At 41.5% G+C, this 25,041-nt stretch overlaps 1 protein-coding gene and 2 long non-coding RNA genes across 3 annotated transcripts in view; 1 reads left to right on the forward strand and 2 right to left on the reverse strand.

Annotated features, from left to right (window-relative positions):
- LOC113966447 overlaps window positions 1-5,526 on the reverse strand; it is a 30,264-nt gene extending 24,738 nt beyond the window's left edge. Inside the window, exons 1-2 of the long non-coding RNA XR_003533831.1 lie at window positions 5,242-5,526; window positions 4,468-4,578 (exon numbers count right to left, since the gene is read on the reverse strand). This is a non-coding gene — a long non-coding RNA (uncharacterized LOC113966447). The remainder of the gene's footprint in view (window positions 1-4,467; window positions 4,579-5,241) is intronic.
- LSAMP (limbic system associated membrane protein) overlaps window positions 1-25,041 on the reverse strand; it is a 1,005,382-nt gene that overhangs the window by 494,202 nt on the left and 486,139 nt on the right. The window lies entirely within an intron of this gene.
- Window positions 5,660-6,348, forward strand: LOC113966448. Its single transcript, XR_003533832.1, has 2 exons — window positions 5,660-5,774; window positions 6,287-6,348. It is a non-coding gene; the product is annotated as an uncharacterized LOC113966448 (long non-coding RNA).

Genomic DNA, 25,041 nt, shown 5'->3' on the forward strand with positions numbered 1-25,041 from the left:
ATGGCTCCTCTTCAGTCCAGGAGGGATCAGAGCCCTGAGGATTCTTCCCCAGAGTAAAAGGCCTGAAAATTCCCTGCCATCACCATTTCTGTGCTAAAGCAGGATGCCCGTGTCCTGTAACTGTGCATCGACAAGGCTCAGCATCTTTATTTTAAAGGTACATGGTAGCTTTCATCTGCAAGTCAATATCGGTGAGAAGGTCTGCTGGGATCCTAAATAAGTAGCAGAGCTTTTCAGACACAGCAGCATTCTGATGGCATATTAAAAACCTATGTGAATCATAAATCCCATTTCTTTAGGAATTGAGTCCCATCAGAGCACAAGGCTGAGGGGAAAATGGGCTATTCTGCATATAGCTAGGAGATGATGATGATCTATGTAGGTAAGACATCGACATTCCGTAGTGAATTTTTTGTGACTGTTGCTGCTTTTTAAACAAAAATTTAAAATAATGGCTTAGGCTTCCCTGTCACACGCCAGAGACAAAATTCTGCTACTATTAATAAAGGTGCAAACAAATTTTTGCAAGCTCTGCACAGAACTGCCTTACTCTGGCTAAAGAATAAAAATGAAAAGCAAATTTCTTACACTGCTGAAGCAAACACCTCTCCTAATGTGAGCAAGGAAAAGGCTGAAGTGTGTGTATGTGTCCACAAGAGAGTGTATGAGTATGACAAAGATTGAGTTGGTGTGTGCTGAAAAGCAGGACAGAAGAATACTTGATCTGATCCTCATGAAAGCAAGCTACAAAAGCTTGAGGGAGTCAGATTGCTGGCATGCAGGACTAGGAACATTAATCCCAGAGTGTAGGCAGTGATGGACGGCAGGTGAGCAGATGGGGAGGCAGGTTGTGAGTGCAAAGACGGTGGCTTGGAATGAGCCCAGTTTGAGCTCTGGGCAAACACAGCTCAGCAGAATAGGGGCAGCACTACCCAGGGAACCAGCCTGCAAAAGTTTACCCAGCTCACTTTCAAGATAGCAAGTTAGCCAGCATTCCTGCATGCCAACAATCTCACCCTCTTGGTCTTGCAACTTTGTCTTCTGCACTTCTCAAAACAAAAGGTTTCCAGTTTTATGCATAAGTTAGGATGTCTGATCAGCTCAGAAACTTGGACTTCATTCAGCTTGAAATCCACTGGGAACAGGACAGCCCCACTCCAAAGGTACCTGGATGCCAAGATTCCCAGACTGAAGTCCTTCTCCTTATTTCCCTGTGCACCATCCTCTCTCTCTCCTGCCTCACAGTTATTTTGGAGAGAATTATCTGCCTAGCTCTTGGACCCTGATCAGAAGCTGAGCTGGGGCCTAGCCTTTACCATCTGTCCAGGTGGCTCCTTTGCAGCAAGATATTGTCCCACGTGTCCTATATGCATCCATCAGACTCAGGTCTATGCCAGCTTGGGTCTGGGAATGAATCACTGCACTCTCCTTATTTGAAAGGCAAGCTTGTGCCAACCACTCCGTGATCCTGTAGATATGTGCTCTCCCTGAGTACTCGATACTTTCACAGTCGCCACAGCACTTGCTGGGCCCTGCAATTGTCTGCATAAGATTCACAGAACACTATCCATCCCAGTTTCTGCTGCAGAATTTTTAGAGTAAAATACAGGAACAACACTTTCTCTCATCTGCAACCTGTATTTTTAACTCCCTGTCCTATAATCCTTCACAGTGAAGTTTCAAGGGACCAACAGAAGAAGAAAAAAATCCTCTGCTTTTCTGCCACACAAAAATGAAGAAAATCTCACAATTTTTAACCTGACAAAAACATACCACAGCTGGAATGGGGAAACCCTTCTCTTTAAAAGAACCATGCAGGCCAGTCCCCTACCTCACTGTATTGCAAGAAGAGGAAACAAAAATAGAAAAGCATCTTTTTTCCTTAGCAAGTCTCTAGATGGGGACAAGTTGCTGCATATTTTCTGTGAGGAGAAAGATAAAAATCTCAGCTATTTAAGTCTGTCTGCATTTGTCTTCCACACAAAGCTGATAGCACTTTAGCACACATGCCGCGTACAACTGTATCCGCAATTAATGAGTACTTGCATCACAAGTACATTTAATAGGGAAAAGGAATCCTCTTCTACACTGTTAGAGATTTGGGGAGGGGAAGGGGTGTGAGGGGGTGGTGGTGTTGGGGGAGGGTGTGGGGAAGAAATCATGCAGCGTGCAACATTAACCAATTTACTGAAACTACCAGGACAGTTGAGCGGCACAGTGAAGACTTTAACTTGTGCAGTACTGGTGCCTTCACCTGATGCCAGCTGTGCTCCCCGCTGAGATGTGTCCAGGAGGCTGCCAAAGCTTACTGTGCGCCCTGGCCAGGGAGCAGGGCTACTCTGCTCCAGGCTGGGGTTGAATACATCCTTGGCCTTGTAAGAGACAGTGCCGCAGCAGGCAGACATCCTAGTCTAAAACAGCAGAGCCATGAGGAGAGTGAATCCAACTGCTCTCACGGTTCCTCTTGCTGTACCTTGCCTCTCGGTGCTGGTCTCCTGTCTGCCTAGCACGCAGTTTGCTCATTCACTTGCTCATGCTCGCTCATTCCTTTCCTCCCTCCCTCCAGCAGTGTCAGGGAGACAAGTGAAGGTTACTGTTCGGCATGTTTGTTTTTGCATTATTTATCTTGTAGAGGACAGAGTCAGACATCTAGAGGACAGTCTTAGGTCACATGTGAATCCTTCCAAATGGGACTCAATAGCACAACCAGTCAAGTAGAAAACAGACTTGGACAGCCCCATGGAGGGAGGCAGCATTTGGAAAGAGATGTTGTGCATCTATCTGGCCAAGGTACCTGGCAAGACCACAGGTCTGTTTGTGACTCCACCTTCCCTCATTTCTTCTCCTTCTTTTCCGAACACCTCTTAAAGTGGGTATAATCTTTTTTTTCACCCATCATTAAGAAGTTTTTCAATATTTTTACATGCTTCACATACACAGGGCTGCAAGGAACTGGGATCTCCCCTCTACCTCAATTTCTACCCCTCTCCCTGCAACACCTCCTGCAGACACCAGCTGCTCCTGGGTTAGTTGCACACATCTGAGAGTAGCCAGAAACATCTCCTACACAAAGTTCCCTTGCCCGTTCCCTCTGAGGCTGCCCTTTGGAAAGGCTGGTGCTGGAGTACCCCACAAGCAGTGCTCCTGTGGGTGGCCCTCAGCACTGTCTACTGGGGGAGCCTGGCACTCATAAAATAAGAATCCTTTGCTCACACATCTTCCAACTCTGTTTCTCTCTGACTCCTCCAGTATTTAATAATAAATAGCTATGCTATACCCCAACAGAACAGAGATTTTATGCTACTTATTTTCTCCATATTTTTCAGCACATCTAAGTCTCCCTCAATTTCTTATTGAAAATGAAATGGGGACAGTTCTGCTTATACAGCTGGAGATAGTGATCACCAGTGTACAGAGACTGACTTATCAAGCAGATTCTTAATGCCATAAAATCAATGGGTTTAGAAATTCTATTATCTTGCCTCTGATAGAACGCACCAACTAAAGAAACTTCTCGCCCTTTTTCTTTTTTTTAAAAGCATACTTAAATATAGCATTACTGCTGTCCATAAACAAGCTTTCTCCATGGTCCTCTAGTGGATATTACACCAGAGAAAAGGAACAGACAGGCTGCATGGCGAAACAGAAAGGGCAGTTTCTTTCTGGGTTCTTCCAGCTATTCTGTTACAGTGATCTGAGGCTGCTGGATCTCCAGATTTGACAGCATTTCATACCATGTAGGGTGCAGGACTCTAAGAAAATTACTTCGGCAAGAAGAAAATGCAACAAACTCAAATATGTGGCAAGTGCAAATCAGTCAAAGCTGCCTGAATGCCTAGAGGACAGCAGCAGATCCAAGTGAGTGGAGCAGGTTTGGTATGCATGTTCATAGGTCCAAACATCCAAACAAGTAAAGAGAACATGGAAAAGAATATCTGTGTGTAAAACAGAGAAGGCAGAAATTAGGAACTGGCAAATAATTGGAAATGCTTGATACCGTAGTGAAAATCAAGCAGAACATAAGAACCAAGCCAGATAAGACATAAGGAGGGAATCAGATGGGACAGAATTTAAACTGCTGCAGCAGCTGGATGGAATATTAGGGACAAATCAGACATGAAATAAAATGATACTTGGGTGAGAGCCATTCAATGTGACACAAATGACTTGTTTTTATCTTATATTCAGCCTCCAGATACTGACTAGGTAAATCTTAAAAATTTGTACTAGGTCCCTTAAATTCTCCAAAGTTGTAAACAGAACCTAATTGAAAAATAAGTTTCTCTCTTCAGTTGTCTTCTTAGATCCCCCTTTACTTCTTCCCTTCACCCACCAAAAAAAAACTCCTTCAGAAAACATAGGTGATGGCTTTGCATTTGGATAACAAATTTCCAAATCTGGAAATTAATTTTTTTTAAGTTTGGCAACCTATGGATGAAAAAACCTGAAGAAATTGTTTTCACTCACTGTGATTCAGTATTGTCATTTGCAGCCTGGGGTTGCTGAGTCCTGCCTATCTATAAGGCTGAGTGAGATGTGGTGAAGGTGCAATGTAAGTGCTGTCATCCTCCATGTCACCTGAAAGAAAATGGACTACAGATAAGTTAATGCTTGGCTGTGGGTCATATCAGTGGAGACCCATCATGCATGCTCTGAAGGGGTGTGATTTAATCATGGAATATATTCAAAAGGGAGAGGTGTTTTGACTCAATTAGCCTATCACAGTAGCACACTGCTATAAATTGTTCTCAGGCAATAAACGGCAATGGCTTATGTTGAAACACTGACTACTTTTAGCTAACGAAGGAGGTGTGAGGGTTTGAAGACTGTGGTGTTTCATGGAACAACCAAGCAATCGGCCAAGGAAGAAGACAGCGAGAGACTGATCAAGATACATTTTTTGTAGCCTCACAATCAATACGTATAGAGGCATTTTCTGCAGACAGCTTGTGGAGTACCACTTGTATGTTATTTAGCTTTGATGTGTCTTACTGCACCTACATTAAAAATGCTTTGTGATCATGAGACTCTATTTCCACTTGTCATCCAGTCATGCTAATATTTATAAAATAAAGCTTTCATTGCTGGATTGCTCTACCTGATTGCATTCAGAAGAGAGGCAGTTTGGGTGGGGGTAGACTAGAGAGAAATCCATGAACAGTTAGAATAAAAATGAGACTGCCTCTTAAGACTTAGATTTGTTCGACCAAACCAAACAAATCAAAATTGGGATCTGGACACCTTGCAGGCTTTGTAGAAACTCGGGCCCGTGTCCTCTGTGATTAAATCCATCCCCTACTCCTTCCTGGAGATATCTTCTGAGCTGAGATCTGAGGGAGAAACCAGTCCCCTTGCATGAAAAACATACAAGTTAAAAAAGGGTCTTTGAACAAGAGAATTTAAAGCAATGGACAACTTCTAAAGCAGAAGCAGTCAAACAGCAAGACCATTTGTTCCAGATATAATAACGCCTTGCCTTCCTCTCTGTTATCATCAAAAGCTTCTATGTTTGTGGGAGAAAATCTCTCCCCCACCACCAGCCCAGTCCTTCCTGCCGTGAGGTCACAGCCCTGTCTTTGCGACACAGCTGTCTGTTGCTAGGGTAGTGTTTGTGCTTTCACAAAATCAGCACAGCAATGACTTCACAAGCAAGGTCATGGAGGAGCAGATGGGCTTGGGAGGAGGGAGGGAGACAGACCCCTTGTTTAAACACAAATAGCGGTGATAATTAATTAACCAAAGTAGCAGGGGAAATTATGAAAAACATGTGAAAGGTAAATGGATTTCTGTTTAGCTGTCTTTCCCAAGAGGCTAAATGTCTCAATTGCAGAAGGGAGATCTTTACAATGAACTAATGAAACAAGGACATTTTCTCTAGTTTCTTCAAGTGGAGGCTCCTGGAAAAAAATATGAACAGAGCCTACACTTTGCCATCCTTCTGCCTTCCCTTCTCATCACCACTTGTTGACCTCAACTAAAAGATCAATATTTTCTATCAGAACATTGAGTACCTATATCTTTTCAGCATACAAGGGCTGTAGTGGGAATAGACAATTATTTAGACAGGAAGTTTATTGTTCTGCAGTAGCTTAACAGCAAACACGCTCTGTTGATAAAGGAAGCTGTTACACGTTTATTCTTCTGACTGCCAAAGCCAAAAGCTTGTCTTTGGAGTTCACCAAGGTGGTCTTTTTCTTCTTCAAACACATAAAGTTTGCATGATAAGGAATGGGCAGCCCAGCTGTGCCTCTACTTCCATCCATGCTTTTATCTTTTGCCATGGCAGTGCTGGTTCTGCTGTACACCTTCATGTTTTTGCCCAAGTCATCAGATTTAATCCAAAATATGGAAGAGCAAGTTACCCGGGTAAGATCAAGGGAATCATCTCAATATGCAAGTGAATCCATGGAATACCTCTGAAGAACTTGGACAGCATCAAGTACAAAAGTTGTTCTTTCTTCATCATCCCTTCTCTGTACTGCATTTTTGTCACACATATATGTCAATATACATTCATACATTTGAGATTTATGGGGAAAGAGAGCATCTTGTCCATATTCTCTTCATTGTTTATTCTATGAATACACAATTCTGCCTGTCACCTTTTCAATGGGAGCAGAGATATTTTAAAAAAAGAATGAAAAAATTCTATGCTTACAAGAAGGGTAGGAAACCTTACCAGAAGGTAAGGTGTTTTTGTGACTGACAGTTCTTTCATGCCAAAGAAGTTTGGAAAAGGAAAAAGCCAAGAAATGTTATTCAGACACATTAAAATTAGTTCAAGAGAACTTTTACAAGAAAAGTGATGGTCTCAGTAGGTTTTCTTCTACGTACTGGACTCTGTCAATCCAGCAACTCTATGTTTTCTACTGACACAGACATTGTCCCATCAAACATAAGCACTAGATTCACAGAACAATCATTGCTATTGAAAAGTGCCACTGGAGATAGTCTAGTCTGTCCGCTTTGTGCAGAGCAAGGTTAGCTAGAATGAGTTCCTCAGAGCCGTGTCCAATTTTTAACATCCTCTCCAGTGATGAAGATCCCATAACTCTCTGAGCAGCCTGTTCCAGTTCTTGAGCATCCTTTCAGTAAAAATAATGGGGTTTTTTCCTTCAAATAGAATTTCCTGTATTGCAATTTGGGTCCACTGCCCCTTGTACCTTCTCTGCCTATCACTGTGAAGAGTGTCTCCAGTTTTCAATTCACTCTCCTTTGCACTTATCTAGTCCATACATCACCAGCTCGTCTGTGAGAATCTTATGTCAAAAGGTGAGACAGAGTCAAAAGCTTTAAAAAGTCAAAACAAACAACATGATCAAGATCTCTGATATAATGATTCACTGAACTAATCATTGCATTATAAATCCATGCTGACTATACCAAATTACTCATGTCCTTCAAGGGTCTGGAAATGGTTTCCAGGATTATTTGCTCCATCACCTTCCCAGGAAATAAGGTGTGGTTGAGCATGCTGTAGTTCCCTATGTTTTCCTTCTTGCTTTTCTTGAAGACAGGTGACGCTCCCTTCAAGTCTTCAGGAACTTCCCCCAGTTACCAAGACCTATGGAAGTAATCTCGAGTAGCTTCACAATGACATCAGTAAAATACCTTAGTATTCATGGAAACATCTGTCAGGTTTCATGGACCTGTCTGTGTCTAATTAGTTTAAATAATCTTATACTGCTCTACCAGGGGTAAATTGCCATTGTGCCAGTTTCCCACTTCTCTCAGAGACCTGTGATTCCTGAAGGCAAACCTTCCTAGTAAAAATCAAAGTGAAGATGGCATTAAGTACTTTGGTCTTTTCCAAATCTTTTGACACCAGGTGTCTGCTCCATTCAGCAATGGTCCCACATTTTCCTACACTGACCACACAGTGTTTTTATAGAAAATGTTGCTGTCTGCAGGGTTAAATTAGCTGATACTTATTTCAAAAGGAGCCCCACCTTCTACATACCATTGTGAGCCATGCTGGTTACAGCTGTCTCTTTTATCAGCATTGCTAATACATGGTCTGGGGGTAAGTTACCGCTGCCTCCTATCAGATAATTAGTCAGTAAATCATTCAACCAACTACAAGGTATATAGCAAGGACAATGTTTCCAAACCATATTATCATCATCAGACATTTATAGTGCACTTTATCGCAAAGGATTCAGAAGATTTACATATACCCTGTAGAATAGTGACCTTTTTTTTACACCTGCTGGTAAAGTGCAGCCCTCTTACGAGGGAGGTGTCTATGTTTTTTAAAGAGTCATGTTATGGAATAAGCTTATCACAGGAAATTGTACAGATTACTTCTGTTTCTACTTGACATTTTTAAAACAGTTCAAGGAGAATAAGTGGTCTAAGGTGGAATTTTGCAAGGAGGCTGCAGCTAAAAACCAGTCTTTTCAGTTACAAGATAGTTATACCACATTACAGTAACGTGACTTTTTACAGGGGTTTGCAATTATAGTGCTAGAAAATAAAGTGGAAAATAACAGTTCTGCAATTTCTTCATGTTTCAAACTGAGCTTTTCTCTATCTCTTTGATACACTGCCATCTAAGCACAACCAAATAACGCCTTTAATTTAAGCCACATAGGCTTAATGGGACAGCTCCCATGAAGTCACCAAGAAGAAGTAAGAGCCTCAGTCCTTTTGTGGTTTTGTTAGTTTTGGTCATAAAAGGAGATGGAGCAAAATCATTGTGTGGCTCTGGTGCCTCTGCCAGTTGGATTTAATTGAGCAATACTGATCTAGTGATGAAGTGGGAACAATGCTAACATTTAATTCTTGCAGACAGGCAACATCCCTGACCAGATCTCACTTTTATGTGAAACACGTGCCCTCTTATGTCATATTACTTTAAAATCATAGAAACAGATAACCATTTATATTGAAAAAGACCTATAAGTTGATTCAGTCCAACCGTAAACCTAACACTACCAAGTTCCACTAAACTATGTCCCTAAGTGACACATCTACACATCTTTTAAATACCTTCAGGGATGATGACTCAAGCACTTCCCTGGGCAGCCCATTCCGATGCATGACAGATCTTTCAGTAAATATTTTTTTCCTGCTATACATCCTAAACTTCCCCTGGCCATTTGAGGACATTTCCTCTTGACCTATCCCTTGTTACCTGGGAGAAGAGACAGAACCCCACCTATCTACAACCTCCTTTCATGTAGTTGTAGAGAGCAATGAGGCCCCCCTGAGCCTTCCTTTCTCCAGGCTAAACACCCCCAGCTCTCTCAGCTGTTCCTCATAGGACTTGTGCTCCAGACCCTCCACCAGCTCCATTGCCCTTCTCTGGACATGCTCTAACATCGTTCTGGAAGTGAGGGGCCCAAAACAACAGACTATTTGAGATGTGGCCTCACCAGTGTCAAGTACAGGGGGAATGTCCTAGTCCTGCTGTCATTCCAGGGGAATGACAATAGTGCTGAGGAATTTCTCCTTCCCAGTAGCCAGATCTCATCCAAGTCCTGATTCCAATAGTAATCCCAGGACTCTTTTGGAAGGGAAAGATCTCCCAGGATGTAAAGGAGCTCAGTTTTGCTGCTCTGCTACAGGCTTTCTCATCTTGAGTCAGCTGCCCACACAGAAGTCATTTGACTTGCCTTATTGCAAGTAAAGTATCTTCACAAGGCTGGCAAATATGAAATAATATATCCTCTATTCTGAAGCAGTCAGGATATCCTAGGGCATCTCGAAAGGTAGCAGATGATTTCTGGTGTGTCCATGTCAGTATTTTGGTTCAGAGTGTAAACGTGCTAATGAAGTGAATCATCAGGTTATCCCCACTGCCCGAGTCTGGATTGTGGAGCTGTGTACACGGGCACAGACTGGATTTTTTTCTACTGAAAATACAATGTACATAATAGGTACTCCACCTGCTAATGGGTATTCAATTCCCAGCTAGATCAAGTTCAAAGAAACCTTCCTCAAAAGTTTTACAGTCAGATCTTCTGTCCTGATGTTTCAACTCTATAGATCTGCTTTTACAGGTCTACATAATTCCTAATGCAGATACAGACAAGTCACTAGTCCAACTCCTCATCTAGACTATCCTAATTACAAACTGGGATAACTGTTCTGGTCTAATCATGGATAAGTAAATTCAAGAATACAGGGTGCTCCAGTACTGTTGGAATCAGAGATGTGTGTGAAGGGAACAGGAACTGGAAGAATCGTCATGTAAAGAAATGCAGTCAAATCAGAGATTCAAATTTCCGTGTATGCCTGAACAGGTCCTTAACAAGGGCAAACATATTAATAGTGGCAGTCCCGCTGCTGACATCAGCATCACGACTGTGCTGCTCCCCATGCCCTCTCATGCTTCCAGTAATCTTTAATTGCAAATGACAATGTCCTTGATGTTAAAAAGAACAATATTTATTGAGAGGAGAGGTAGATTTTACCTTATGCTTACCAAAAATCATGTCTCTTTCACTGGCTTCCCTTCCCTGATCCTCATCCACTTTCCTCTTGAGATATAGCTACCCACATGCACACTTCCTCCTCGTAGAAGAAAACCTGCTATTCCCTCTAGCTTTTTGCTAGCCTAAATTGAAGTTTGCCAAGCAGAACTAATACCACGGACTTGTAGACCAGTCCCATTTCCCTTGTGTCACTATTATGTGGGAAGGCTGAATGAAGAATGGCCAACTAAATATGACTGCCAGAGCTTCTTCAGGTAAAGAGAAACCTCACTTTCTTTTGCCATTATCTTCATGTGCATCGTCATCCTCTTCTCTCCCTCCCTTTACTGTGGCAAGTCCACTGAATCACAGCTTGGAAAATGCATTTTTTCTGTCTATTTTTCGCTCTTCATCTTCTAGAGCTATAAAATTATGTTGAAGTTCATTTCTAGGATGGTATAGATCTATTTTTCCTAAAAAAGTACTATGAAATGCTCAATATATTGGGGTTTATTCCAGAGACCTCCTGAAATAAAAAGAGAGCTGCAGAATCACGGTTTCACAGCTGGGCATACAGTGTAGTATATACAAACCCTCTTTAGAAACAGGCAGTGCAAGAACACTTGTTCAATCCCACCAAACACACCCTACTAGCAGAAGGCAGAGGTGATAGCAACCAGAGAAAAAGGGCTTCTAAGGGATGCAGTAGAAGCTCCTCGGAAAAACAACATGAAAACGACACTCCAAATACCTCAATTCCTTCCTTCATCAGAAATTACATAGTGGAAGGGATGAAAGTCCTTTTGGAGGATGCCCCAGGAACAGAGGTTTCAGGTCTGTTGTGCTTGAATTTAACCTTTTTCTTCAAGAAGGAACGCTTCTCAGAGATGCTATACAGTCATTCCCATGTTTGGTGGAATGGAATAGTTCAACTGCCCCTGTAGCCTGTTTTTCCCATTCAAAAAATCCCAGGGGTGACTTTTTGCACAGACTGGTGCCATGCAAAAGCAAAGTAGTAACAGGCTTGTCACGGCTACACCAGGGACAGCTGAAAAATTCCCTTGTTACAGTTCCCTACAATCACACACAGACACTGTCACTGAGGTCAAGAATAAAACCCCTCAAAATGTTTGGCAAAGCAAATAACTGGCACTGAAGCTTGAGACTATGAAACAGCTTTGCTATAAAGCCCTGACATGTTCAAATCAGGAAGATACAAACCCTGGTCAAAATAATAGCTATATGTGCAGTTTCTCTCTCTACTGTTAAAAAGTGTAGAGAATAAAAACAAAAGAGAAGGGGAATATACATTTAGATAATTAGCTTTCGAATCCTGTCTGTTTGGGTGGCTTTTATCGCAGTTATAAGTCTGTCTCTGTACAAGCAAAGATATTGGCTATTAATGCTATAAAGAATTTTTCATTGCTGAGTACTCAGGTTTTGTTGCGATCCAACACTAAACTGTTGTATACCTTCCTGTTGATCAAGAAAGGCTGTGATTCAGTTTCCTAAATATAGGCAGCTGATACTATCTTAAGAATTGGAGGGTGTCCTGAATAGCACAGGCTGTATATGTTCTGGCCTTCAATGGATATCTCAGATACCACAGTGTGTAACTCAGTTACAAGATACCTGAACATAGGTAGCCCAGCCACCCATGTACTGACTCAATTGGTTCACAAGCTCCAGAATACAGCATTTTGTCACCAATATCCTACACTAATCATTCATTACCTATGGAGAAGAGAGGAGAATATTTACCATTAAACTTAGTATATCATGAGGCTTTGGGCTTAGGGAGAGTGGACAGAAGAAACTGGTGAGCCCAGGTGGGTCCAAACTGCTTGGTGCACAACTGTGCATTTTTTCACACCACAGCTTAAAATTCAGATAACGCACACTGGTTTAAAAGGCAGAGCTCTTTAGCTAACCCTAAACCCTCAAGTAATCCAAAGCCTCAATTTACTAGAGTCCAAGGGTTATAGAAAAACAAAAGAGTAGGCTATGAAAAATTACAGAAGTGAAGCTTGCTTAGGCCAGAAGGGCTGCAAGGGTCAGCTCCTCAGTATATGCCCTTTACTGTTGCTAAATCAGTTTTCAGTTCTTGGGGTATTCTTTTGCTTTTTTAATGGATGGCCCATAGACAATCTGTGTGAAAGATTGTGGTAGCTGTGTGCTCTTCTGTTCAATTCAGTATTTGTGGACATGTGAATGTTTATGTGTAACCACATATGCTCTGCTTTCACTGCTAGGATAGATGCATGCATTTACATCAGGAAAAAATATCTCCCTCTTGTCTACTGGTGTGTTGCAGGATTCAAATCCAGTAGCAGCAGCAGCAGGAGGATGCAGATTCCCCCTGCCTCTCCTCCTCCTTCCCTCCTGTCACTCAGATGATAATGATCTGTGTTGTGGGCATTTGCTGAAAAGCTTTAACGTAACCATTACTTTTAGGTTGCTGGAATTGAGGTGGGCATCGAGTACTCCATTGAATACAAATTAGCTCAGATCCAAGAAAACTCCATCTTGTCTAATCTTCACTAAGCAGTAATCTGGGAGGCACCTTGCCTGCTCTCATTTTGTATGGAAGAAGAGCAAGCACACCACAGTGCACATTACTGAAGTCTGGATTGATCTGACCTGTTCATATCCTGAGGTCTCCTAATCCTTCTCTACCTCAATGGCTATAATCTTTCCAAGGAAGTAATATTCACAATGAGACAACTCCACCTACCCATTACTGGAGCACAAGAGGCAAAATTTTTTTCGACCTTATCGAATCCACAAACATGTGCTCAAAATAGATATAAATCCAAACTACAAGGTTGGGAATTCTGTTGGAAACTTCTCCAAGTTTCAGATGGAGAGGCTACATTTGAACCCATAGATTAAGCCTGCTTATTTAAATACAGAAGTTTACAGCCTCTTTTTAAAAGAGATGATGTGGAGAACATGAAAAGATGACAGAAAGTTGGGATTTTGTTTTGTTCAAATGCACTTGGGTATTGATAGTGCCAACTCTGCATATTCTGTCTCATCACATGATAACACCCTTGAATGATAGTAAACAGTTCTCTTGCGGTTCCTGCATTCCAAATAAGGAACAAAAAAATCTCCACAAAAAGGATGTTCATGCAAAAGGAGAACATATCAGGAACAGAAGAAAGAAAAACCTAGGGAACGAGGAATGTATTCTCTTCGTGGTCCAGAAGTGTACAAATAAATGGATACTTGTCAAAAGTAAAGATGTGCAAGACCTTGCAAAGGATACTTATTATCAAAAAGAGTACAAATACTCTTTGGCCATATTAATAACAGAACAGTAAAGTAAAAATAGGTAGGAATCCCATGCAGTGGGCGTGCAGTAAAGACTGAATATAATCTGTGCACAGACTAAAAAAATTAAGACGGCTTAATTTTTTTTTAATAGCGATGGTGATATTGAGTGTGGGACAAAGGCAGTGTAGCTAATGAGAATGAGAAAATGGAAGTAAACTCCAAGATAATGCTGCACTCAAGAAGGTGGAACAAAACTTTCACCCCAGAATGTTTAAAGAGCTGATAAGGGATATTACAGGATAAGCTGCAAGAAGCTCGATACACCTATCAATACAGAAGAGTATTATATGTCTGCAGAATACCTGATTTAAAACATAGAAATAAGTAAAAAAGGAGAAGGGGATCTGGGCAAATACAGAGTTAGTTATATGATCCTGGAGGTATGCACTGCTCTGGAATACACGCAGAAGCAATTAAAGACATCAAGGTAAGCGGAAAATAGGATAAAAGGCATTATGGCTTTTCCAAAAGCTCAAAAAAACCTGACTGCCTTTTCTCATAACTGATTTTTTAAACAAAAGAAATGCAGTAAAGGCTAATCTATCACCATTTAAGTAAAGCGTTGGATACAGTGTCTTATAGTGGTTTATTACTTAAGATGTAGATGATGGCATTAGTAAAGAATTTTAAGGCAAATAAGGAATTGATGAAAGAGACGACCACTGGTCTGACTGAAAGGGGAATTTATTAGTAGAGCTCCTCGAGGTGTGAGACCAATTTTATTTAATATTTTCATGATTGATCTTAACATAAAAGTAGGATAGCGCTATTGAAGTGGACCGATGACACATAGTTGGAAAACACTGTCAATGCAGTGAGAGCAAGATGTATAAACAAAGAACTGTCTCACCTTGAGGACTGGTCAAACAGAAATGAGAAAAGTAAAAAGTGCAAGGTCAGGCACTACAGCAAAACTTTCTCATGCAAGTTGGGAGCTCGTTAGTTGGAAAGAACAGTGGAGCAGACAGACTTGGGAGCAGTAACACCTCATGGGGTGACTATGTGCATGGACAAAGTAATGGAGATGTCATTATAAAAAGCACTGGTGAGATCTTATCTTAAAGAGGGTATAATTCTAGTTACCCGCTTTGAAAAGATCTTGCTCTGGTTTTGGTTTGAACCGCTCTGCTTGGATGAGCGAGGGCACAGAAATTTCACATCAGAAGGCCACTAAAAGAGCTGATTTTATTTTTCATTTTCCAAACTGCTTCCTCTGTCAGGAGGAGATGTTGCTGGGTCTTCAAAAATATTTAATTATACAGGGACGGTTTTGCTCTCTTCTTCTCCATTTGTGTGAGAATTTCCAATGGCAAGAAGCAATATGGCATCACAGCCTCCACTGGTTCTCTATTGATTTACCCTGACTAGGAATCTGATCCTTCTTCCTTTTCTCCTGATGAGGAAAACTGCCTTTTCACCCATCCCAGTAACTCAGGCCTTTTATTTAGGCCACCACTCCAGCCCTTGTTGCTAAGGATGAAGAGATAAACTCTACAAAAGCAGCACTGAAAGAGAAACCCTTGATAAACAAATCTTCTTGCATGAATAGGAGAACATGTAGTTCTCATAAAAATGGTAATTAGAGCCTAGCTGAGGAAGCTGATTTTTTCATAATAATAATAATAAAAATTAAAAAAAAGTCTCCAAGAGCATTCATTGAGGGGGAAGTTATATTTGCCAGCATTATTACTGTTATTATTGTATTACCACTAATAACGATGATAAGGCTCTTGCTAAGGGACAGGACCTTCTCTGTAACTAAGTAAACATGCCCAAAAAGGGCTCCCCTTAAGGCATGTCTTCAATTAATAAAGATGATTGACAGATCTGCTTACAGCCCGCTGCAAGGTACCAGCTGATCGCCTCTCTCTAGTAACTGTCTAATGTGCTCCTCCCTTACCAGTTACACTGGTGCAAAATCATTGGCCTTTGCCATGGAATGACAAAGCAGCCGGCATTTGCATAGGCAGACATTTCCTGGTCCAGCACTATCTTCTCACATACCCTGTCTTCCTACCCCCATCTCGTCCATCAATTTATTTGTTCCCTCCCTCCTGGCCCCAGCACAATGGCTGCACAAGGCACCACTGTTAATTTAGCCAGGAAATGGTTTGATGGTGATAGGGAAATAAATTGATCAAACCTTCTGAACAGCAGCCATGGGAAGAAAGGAACACCCCTAGCCATTTCACAGTGACCTCTCCCTGTGCTTAAAGAAAACTCATAAGCTCTCAGCACAAATTAGCATGGCCTCATTATAAAAACAGAATTGGGGTCAGAAGAAACTAAAATGGGTAAGGGGAAAAAAATCCCATCAAAAGCAACATCTGAGACAGAAATGCCCTAACTGGGGAAGGCAAAAAAAGTAAAGCTTCAGAGGAAAGGAAGAGGGTAGAGGCAGAAGAAAAGCAAGCACAGCTTTCTTTAGAAAAAAATAAAAAAAGGCGAAGCACCCACAAAGCTGCAACAGTTTTGGCATCATACTGGACACTCCTGCAGAAAAGAGTTTATGTATTTTCATCCTTCGTGAATTGCCATTTCCAACCCATTTGCTGTCATTGCTGCCACATGGCCTTGTCAAGCCATTGCTGTTTGATGGCCTGTGGAAAAGATGGGCATCTTAAAAGATTTCAGTTGCATAGTCTGAATTCCAAGGGAAGAAAATGTAAAATGGCAACTTCACTGTTGGCATTTAGTGTAGAATATATTTCACAAACATGACATCAGTCTGCACTGCAATGGTGCTGATCCCCAGCTATGCCAAAACTTCTCTGTAGGGAAACAAAGCAGCCCAGTGCCGGCATCGGTCACCAGCAAAAAAACCAGCAGCTAACTAGAAAAACATGTCTCATTATGCTGCCCTGTCTGCATACTTAGCTGCAAAAAGAAAGCACCACAGGGTCCTGTTGTCAGTTCTCTCCCCAGCTTGCCATGAAGAGGGGGTGACACAGCCGAGGTCCCCGGCGAGGGCACCTGTGCAAGCGCAGCTGCTTTCCTGACAGCTCTCCCTGCCTGGGGAGCTGGACAGCTGTGGTGCAGAAGCCTTTCTCGACAGCCTCTCTACTCACACACTGCGCTGCTGCTTCTGCCTCCACTGACTTGGAGGAAGGTACGTACCTTGGAAAGGAGCCGTTTGTTATTCTCCATACTCTCTGGAGCTTTACATCCCATCCTCAAAAAGGCAATGCCAGTTTGGCATCTACTCTAAATTCTCCCTCCCACCCCTGCCCATGGCCAGCACACCCAAGCCTTGGGTCTGTCCCTAGGACACACTTAGGAGCAGATCATGGTGACTGTGTAGGCAGGAGGATGAAGCACAATGTGCCTTGCTCAGGGTTGCAGGCAAGCACGAAGGCAGCGTCACTGTCACCTCTGTGGCAGTTTAAGGGACTAGTTCTGACTTAGAGAAAAAGGTAATAATGGTAGTCATGTAAGTTTCTTCCACAAGAATAAAGCCCAGAATCAGCCCCACTCATTCAATTTTCTGAGAAAGAAACACAATAGATAGGCTCTGATATTTTTTTCACATCTCTACCAGAGGCTTGTGAGTCCCTCTCCCAGACCTCTTGGCCATCCAGCCTATTTTTCCTTCAATGCAGAGAAAGGCTGTGGCTTGCTGTCACAGGGATAGCACAGCTCTATTCACACTGGGCTTTGTCACACTGCCTTCACCCTGACAGGTGACAGGAAGGATAGAAAAGCAGGAGGAATAGAAAGAAGGCGGCATGGCAGGAAATGTTACAAAGTAATTGAGTCAGCAGCCTAGATCTGTTGATTCACTCTTTCCCCTCGCAAATTATTTTATTTTATTAATTTTGCTTTGGGAGAAAAAAAAAAATTAAAAAAGTTACATGAAAGAAAACAACAAATTGGACCTTGAGTTTATTTACTTCAATACTATCCCTGATCATTCTGACCCTTAAATCACCCTGCTGCAAGCAGCAGGGCCTTCCTAACATCAATATTAATGCTCCTTGCTCCTGGCAGTGGCTAGTGAAGGTGGCATTTCGTAATTCAGATATAAAAATTAAAAAGCAAATTTGAGAGAGAAGGAGTAGGGCAACTATATTTGCTCAGTCTGCTGACTAAAATCCCTCAGTGAATTCTACAACTGTCTCCCATTAGCAAAGGATCAGAACTCAGGTGTGATTTGAAAATTGCTTCCTATACAGAGTAAGAATATGGGTTTGAAAACTAGAAGTCAGGCTAGTCAAATACCTGAAGCAGTGTCATCTAGTCTCAGCAAGGGCTAAATACAACAATATCCATGTTTTTGGTGTTGGTTGCTGTAGGATATGGCCAGCACAGAAGAAATTACTGTTGCGGGGTATGATGTAAGTGGCAAATCTACATTGATAAAGGTGGCCTCAAAGATTGAAAAAAAATAATCTATCACCTTTCTCCAAATGCAGGATGCTTGCCTAAAAAATTATTTCTTTAAAAAAACATATTGTAATTTTTCTTTTCCACTCTCTCCCTTCCTTTTAATATAAATCTCCTCTGTCCACCTTTTCACCCAGAAGGACTAGAAACTTCCTTTGAAAAGAAAATAACAGGAGGTTGGATTTTCATTTAATAGCATGTCACCAAGAGCTGTGACTTTAAGAAATATACCAACTATAACAACACTCTTGAAAAAAAGCCCCAAAAATTGGCAACATTTCTAGGTCTATGAGTCACAGGGGCAAGACACATCAAGCAGCAACTCAAGCAGGTATTTCCGCACCCTAGGCCACAAAGCCCTGCGTTATTTGGAGGGGGATGCTGATCCAGTTCTCAAAGCAACATAACTGCCTTAGTGTGGCACTGCTCTAGAGGCTGGTGCTGCCTGAGAGACCAGCAGGGCAGTCCTGAGGGGCTTGTGGGCCCTGGGTTAGGAGGGCAGAGAGGTCTGGAAATTGCCACACGTGAGTGTCGGCTGCGTTGAATGTGCATGCCAAGGCAGAGCACCAGAGCAGTCTGCAGTTCATAATCAAGGGGTGCTGCCAGCGAGATACAGAGGGGGCAAGGATGCTGTAGCAAGGTATGATAATGTCTCACAGAGGAGGTTCTGTAAAACATCATTTCCCATGGAGTAATGTTTGGATACCTGAGTCTAATCATGGAGTTAACAGCCCTTATTTGCACAACCTCACATACGCACACAGTGGTGCATAGGATACAAATCAAACCTCTGTCTACTTACAGCCAGGATCCAGGCTATTAGGACACAGCAAGCAGCAGACCAGCCAGGATCATAGAAAGGAAAACATTTTATCTTCCAGCTCTCTATACAGTACCAAGAAACGTGTTTTGCACCAAAAGGCTTCCTCCCCTTTCATCATTCTCTGCCCTTGTTGTCAGTGCAGTCTGGCCCAAGAGAAGTGACTTTTAATACTTGCTGATGCTCTGTTGTTTAATCAGATGGCCACTGGAATCAAGGTTTGCTGGTTGAAGAGGCAGCTGAACAGGGACTTTCAGAGAGTAGAAATGTCAGTTGACCTCTTGGGAGACATCCCTAATCCATCTAGAGCTTCTTCAGACACTCTTAATGATTGTTTTGTATTTAAAATGGCCAGGGAAAACAGGGTGCCTTTAAAATAAAAAATAAATTAAACCATCGGAATGAGAAGAATGTATCTGTTAAGCTGCTGACAACCCATTTGTCTGAATTCCACCTAGCACTTAGCACATAGAAGAGGGAAGCAGGGTTAAATGCATTTAAAATCTGGTACAGATGTGAGCGACTAGATGCAGATATTGAGTGAAAAATAGCACAGATCACTCCTCTTCCTTACCAGCCACATTTCCAGGAAGCATACAGTGCTCCTGACTTTATGGCATACACTTTTCTTCCAACCCTTAGTCATCCTTAACTGTTTCAATGCACCTCTGCCTGGCTTCCAAGCATTTCTGTTACCTCAGTCCCTACTGAGCCTCTTCTCTGCTGCCGCATCTGATGCAATGGTTGTGTAAAAAGGGAAAAATGCTCACTAAAAACCAAGCATGTACCAGAAATATTTCAGGTCTGGTTTAGAACAATGCCAAATTATGGTTGAAAAACAAGCCAATCTAACCCAGAGGATCTCACTAAAACTTCTGAGTCGAAATTGCAGTTACACGGCAAACAAAGAATGTAGCAACTGACATTCCTGGCACTAGAAACTCACCACTTTAGTTTCTACAACAGTAAAAACCTATTGTGGAATCTCATTTTTCTGGGCTAGTAAATAAGAAGTAACAGTGGTCATGCAATCTGTGGCATTTTTCCTGCTAAATCAATTCTGGGCTTAGATCTCTATATATTTATATATATTAAAGAAACCCCACCGCCCTAATAATTAAGTTAATCATACTATTCTCTACGCAAAGTTGACAGTCCCTTTGAATGCTACATTTTAGCCATGGCTAATTTTATAAATGCAAAGAGTTTGGTTTTATGAAAGAAAGTGAAAATAAATGGCTCTGTGAGACAGATAGGCATTATGATTCCTGTATTACAAATGAAAACTGAGGCACAGAGATTTCATGATTTGCAAAATGAATGCACAAAATTTCTGTGGCTGCACTAACCTTGTCTTAGCCACTGGAACAGATGTTTCTCCCTCTTGGCATTGTGTAGGTATTGTGACACGGGACATGTCTTCCTAATGAACCACAGAGGTAGAAGCCCCTACTTCTGCACTTATTACAGAGCTCTGACCATTTTCTCAAAGATTGGAGATGTAAGATGGGTCTTGTGACCTAGTTCTAACTCACTGCATTACACGTTTACCTCCTTGCTTTCTTTGACCCCATTCTCCTTCCCTGCTTGTGGGAATACATGTTTTCAAAGGGACCTTTCTTTCTGCTGCTCAGTAGCGAGGAAGAGCAGTGAAGAATATCACTTCAGATAGGAGACAGGACTGAGCAAAACACCATCCAAAATGGTACCCACCTGAAAGCATGGCCAGGAGAACTTAATAAAGATGTGAATTCAGCCTTTTAACTCTAACCAATGGGTATCAGGGACAAGAATTTCAATGCAACAAAACTCCATGCCAATTTTTACATAGTGCTACCCGCTGCAAAATAGCAATCACAGGAAGAACTGGGTTCAATTGTGGTCCATGCAAAGAATCCCCCGTGAACAGTCAGGCTCCTGAAAAGCTTTGACAGAGGACGGCCAGTGAGTTCATCTCTTTACAACCCAGTGGCTCAAAGAGACATCTCTGCCTTCAGTCAGCACTCAGATGTACCGCAACGTTTCCCTTTGTGAAACAGAATAGACACCTCCAAAGACAGCGAGCATTGTCCATGCAGGCATAAAGCAATATTTGGACATGCTGAATGGCTTCCTAAGATGAGAAAAAGTGCTGAAGAAACACTAAATTATGACAGATGGGAGCCCTAGAAATGCAACTACCCCCAAACTGGAAAATGAAAAGCCAGCACAAAGGGCAGGCATAACAATAGAATTTAGGCATAACGAAATACACGCCATTTAATGTGGTGTGCACTGAAGCTTCGATCCATAAGTCAAAATCCTAGTCATTAAATAGCCTCATTTAAAAAGTTTTAAAGCAATTAAAATAAATTAGAAACTTCACAGGAGGACGAAATCACTGAAAAGGATAAGAAGCACTTTATGCCAGGCACTGCTTCTGACAGTGTCGTGCCCATGAGGCCAGATTTTTATTTGAGAAGAGCTCAGGGCCAGATTTTCAAGGGCTCTGCACCAATAATTAGGGACAGATTTTTCCAAACTGTTCAGCTTCCATTATCCAAATAAAGGCCAGATACACTAAAGCGTTCAGGGTCCAGCAATTCCTACTGTGACAGTTACAGACACAACATGGCCAGCTTTTTCAGAAACGTGACCATTTATTTCACTGTCTGTCAAGGGAGGCAGTGGCCTATTTAAAGGCCGTCTTCTAGGGTTTTTTGCATCCTGTTGGAAGTGGATGATTTTTGAGTCCTGGTAAAAGTGAGAAGGTCCCAACTTTGCCAAGTCAGAGACAGCATGATCTTAAAAGACAAGTGGAACAAGACCTGCTGCTTTTACTCTACTTCCCTAATTCCTGCTCAAGAGACATCATCAACCTCCATATGAAGCACTTCAGAGCTGACTGCAGAAGCAAACTTGTGAAATTATAATGCTGCCTCCAGCCATTTTGCAGAGCTAGATACATCATTTGTAGCACACCAGAGTAGGAATCTTTCTCTGAAAGAGAAAAATCCCTTAGCAGTGCTGCTGACAGACAAGAGAACACAACAGGACTTTTTCAGCTTTTAAGCTCGTAATAGCTCAACTTGGAAGTGAAACAGACTGAGGTGACGCTACAGCCAGACCACAGACCACCAGACTTGAAAACTGCGGGGAGTTTGTTTCCTCTCAGATCATCCTAAAATGGATGTTGCAATTCTTCCTAGTGCCAAAGTCTTTTGGATCAGGGCTGTTGTACGGGAGGTGGTGCAGAGGAGCAGTACTTCGCAAATCCAAACCCTGTAGCTCAGCAATGGTTACTTGCCCACAAACTGTGGGTTTTCAGAGAGAAACTTTCTAGAGAAACATGGGATTCTTTCCCTCTAAAGTAATTTCTGTTCTTTCTGGAAGCAACATTGGTGAACTTCTTCAGTACTTTACACACTTGTAAAGCAGAACAAACCAATATTCTCAGAACACTGCACACCCACTAATACTTAGCACTAGTGCCTCCATATAGACCACTCCACAGCAGTGATGCTCTAGCAAAAGACTAAAAGTGAGGTTCTAGCTCTAAGGAAATGCAGGGCGCCTTTCAAACAGTGAGAGTACCCAAGAATTTGTTACCTGGAGTTGCTATGGGAGCAACAGGGTGCCTCAAGCTAGTTCCAACAAGGACTGAGAAGCAGCTGCAATACACTAGAGAGCGAGTGGAACAGGAGACTTTAACGAACAAACCACAGTTATATGTAGGCAGGATTATGGAAGAAGTCTGGGCTGAGGCCTATGGATGGCTGGTAAGATGCATAGAAAAGCCAACATACCAAAAAGGTCAATTTTTGCCGATCTGCAGTGTTCACAGCTATGTTTTCTTAGTCAAACACATGAGCTATGGAAAGTATTCTCACTAGCAACCAAACAGCTTAGGAGCCCTTCATCACATTTACTTTCAGTTAGACCTGAGGCCTTTTGTACCTAAAACAGGATAATGAGACCAGCACATCTAAGTTTCTTAAATGTTCTCTGATATTTCTGATTTTTTTCTGTCTCTGCCTTCTAACACTCATTTAAAACAACCAGAAGGAGTGGGGAGCAAAAAGAGCTCTGTTTTTTCCTGATTCTTATGTCTTCCATATCCATTTTTACCAATGAGAAATTAAAATGCACTGCCAGCACAGCACCATTGAAACATCTCACAACTACAGCTGGACAAGGCAAATTGGGTACCTCAGAGCATGAGAGGACAAGAACTTAAGTATTCCAGTGCTCCTAGTTCACCAGTGGTTGCATGGTAGTTAGATACTGTTGCTATCTAATCATATATTTGATGACCTGTAACAGCTGGATTTGAGAACAATCCTTTTAGTGCATTGCAGAGAGAAATGCCGGGCACTAAAAAAATTGCTGCCAAAAAAAAAAATCTCAGAAAAGACAAGCTGAAGCTGTAAGTTTTTACTCGTAAAACTGGCTCCAGCAATTTTCTCCAGAGTAAAGTCAAGTGGGGCAGCAAGAGGAATGTGCACCTTTACTGCTCATTGTGATACAAAGAGAATATATCTCCCCTTGGAATTAAATGTTTGTAATTGTATACTATAGAGTATATTATAGATTAGTAAAGTACAGTAGAGAAGCATTGTGACACATTGCTGTTGGACCCAGTTTAAAAAAAAAAAGTAAAGGAAAAAAAAGAAGGGGGGGGAGAGAAAAGAAGAAATTAATTCAATCTGTGCTGTCCAGGCTTGAAAGGAAATCTTTTCTTTTGCATTGCCACCTTCATCCATTGTAACTGCACCAGATATCCCTAATTTCCTTCACCGCAGAGCAGCAAGCAGGTGCATAGCAGGATGTGTATTAAACCACACCGTCCCTCCTTTATGCTGCCTGTTCCCTGTGGGGGCAAGATAATTACATCCAACCTAAGAAAACATCAATATTTTATTTTTAATGAGCTGGGCAGACCCAATTATCTCAGTAGGCTGTTAATAAGTGAAATTGTGAAGTACGGCTGCAGCTTTGATGGAAACAGAGTCATCTCTAAAATGGGAATTTCTGACACACAGAGTGTTAAATAAGATGCCAGACTGCTGGAAGTTAGTCAGAGAAAGACTGTTTAAGAAAGAAAATTTGCCTTAGTAGCATCTCTCGGTATTCAAAGATAATAAGTAAAACCCAAAGAATCGTCATATCAGCTTAAAAATCACAACTCCTGAAATAATAATGTATGGTGTTTTTCAGTGCCATTCTGATTCTTGATGTTTTGTGTTTCATATCGTAAATTTTTCTTCCTCCAAACAGTGATAAGAAATGTCTTTTTACTTTTTTATTTTATTTGAAGTAAATATTCTCATGGAAACATGAGACAATAGAAAGTAAGATTTAAGATTAAAAAACTAAAAGGTATGACAAGACGTGCCATCATTGTGTGGTGGACTGAACTACACATTGGCAGGGAATGGCCACTTTTCTCTTTCATCTTGCAAAAGTTTGGTTCAGGAAGCACATTAATCTCTTGTTCTTCCCTTCCCTCTCTTGCTGGCCCCCTCAGAATATGCCTTTTTCATTCGCATGTTAAAAAGCAGATAGAATACAAGAAGATCTCAAAAGATCAATGGATGAATTTTCGAGAATACTCAAAACTTACCACATAGCCAACAATAGCAACTGGAGAGATAATTCAAAATGTGATGGAAAAAATAAAAACATGCCTCCTCCCTCAAGATTCTGCTTGCAACTGAACTCTATCAGTACAGAAAGCCTAGCTACAGACTTATAATTCAAATTTTATTTTCCTCTTTAAGCTGAATTCCAGGTTCAAAATGGAAGGAAGATAATTTATTCTTTAAGCTACGTATTAGATATTAATCATCAAGTGAAATCTATAAGCATTTTGTTTCCTCCTGAATCTCAGCAGGTATGTTCTTTTCATAAACCACAGAACCAAATTTACAGTTCCAGCTTCTGCCTCAGATTACCATGAGATTACTTAGTTTTTCAGATCTCAGATAATCTTTTTTTTGGAGGAGGAGGATAAACATAAACATGCAAATAGTGCTGTGTCCTACCCTCCAGTGAAGCCAATGTCCACCACAGCAAAACATGAAATACAAGTGTATTTTGCAG

This window comes from Neopelma chrysocephalum, unplaced genomic scaffold (assembly GCF_003984885.1).
Source record: "Neopelma chrysocephalum unplaced genomic scaffold, ASM398488v2 Primary Assembly neopelma1_60, whole genome shotgun sequence".
Taxonomy (NCBI): Eukaryota; Metazoa; Chordata; class Aves; order Passeriformes; family Pipridae; genus Neopelma; species Neopelma chrysocephalum.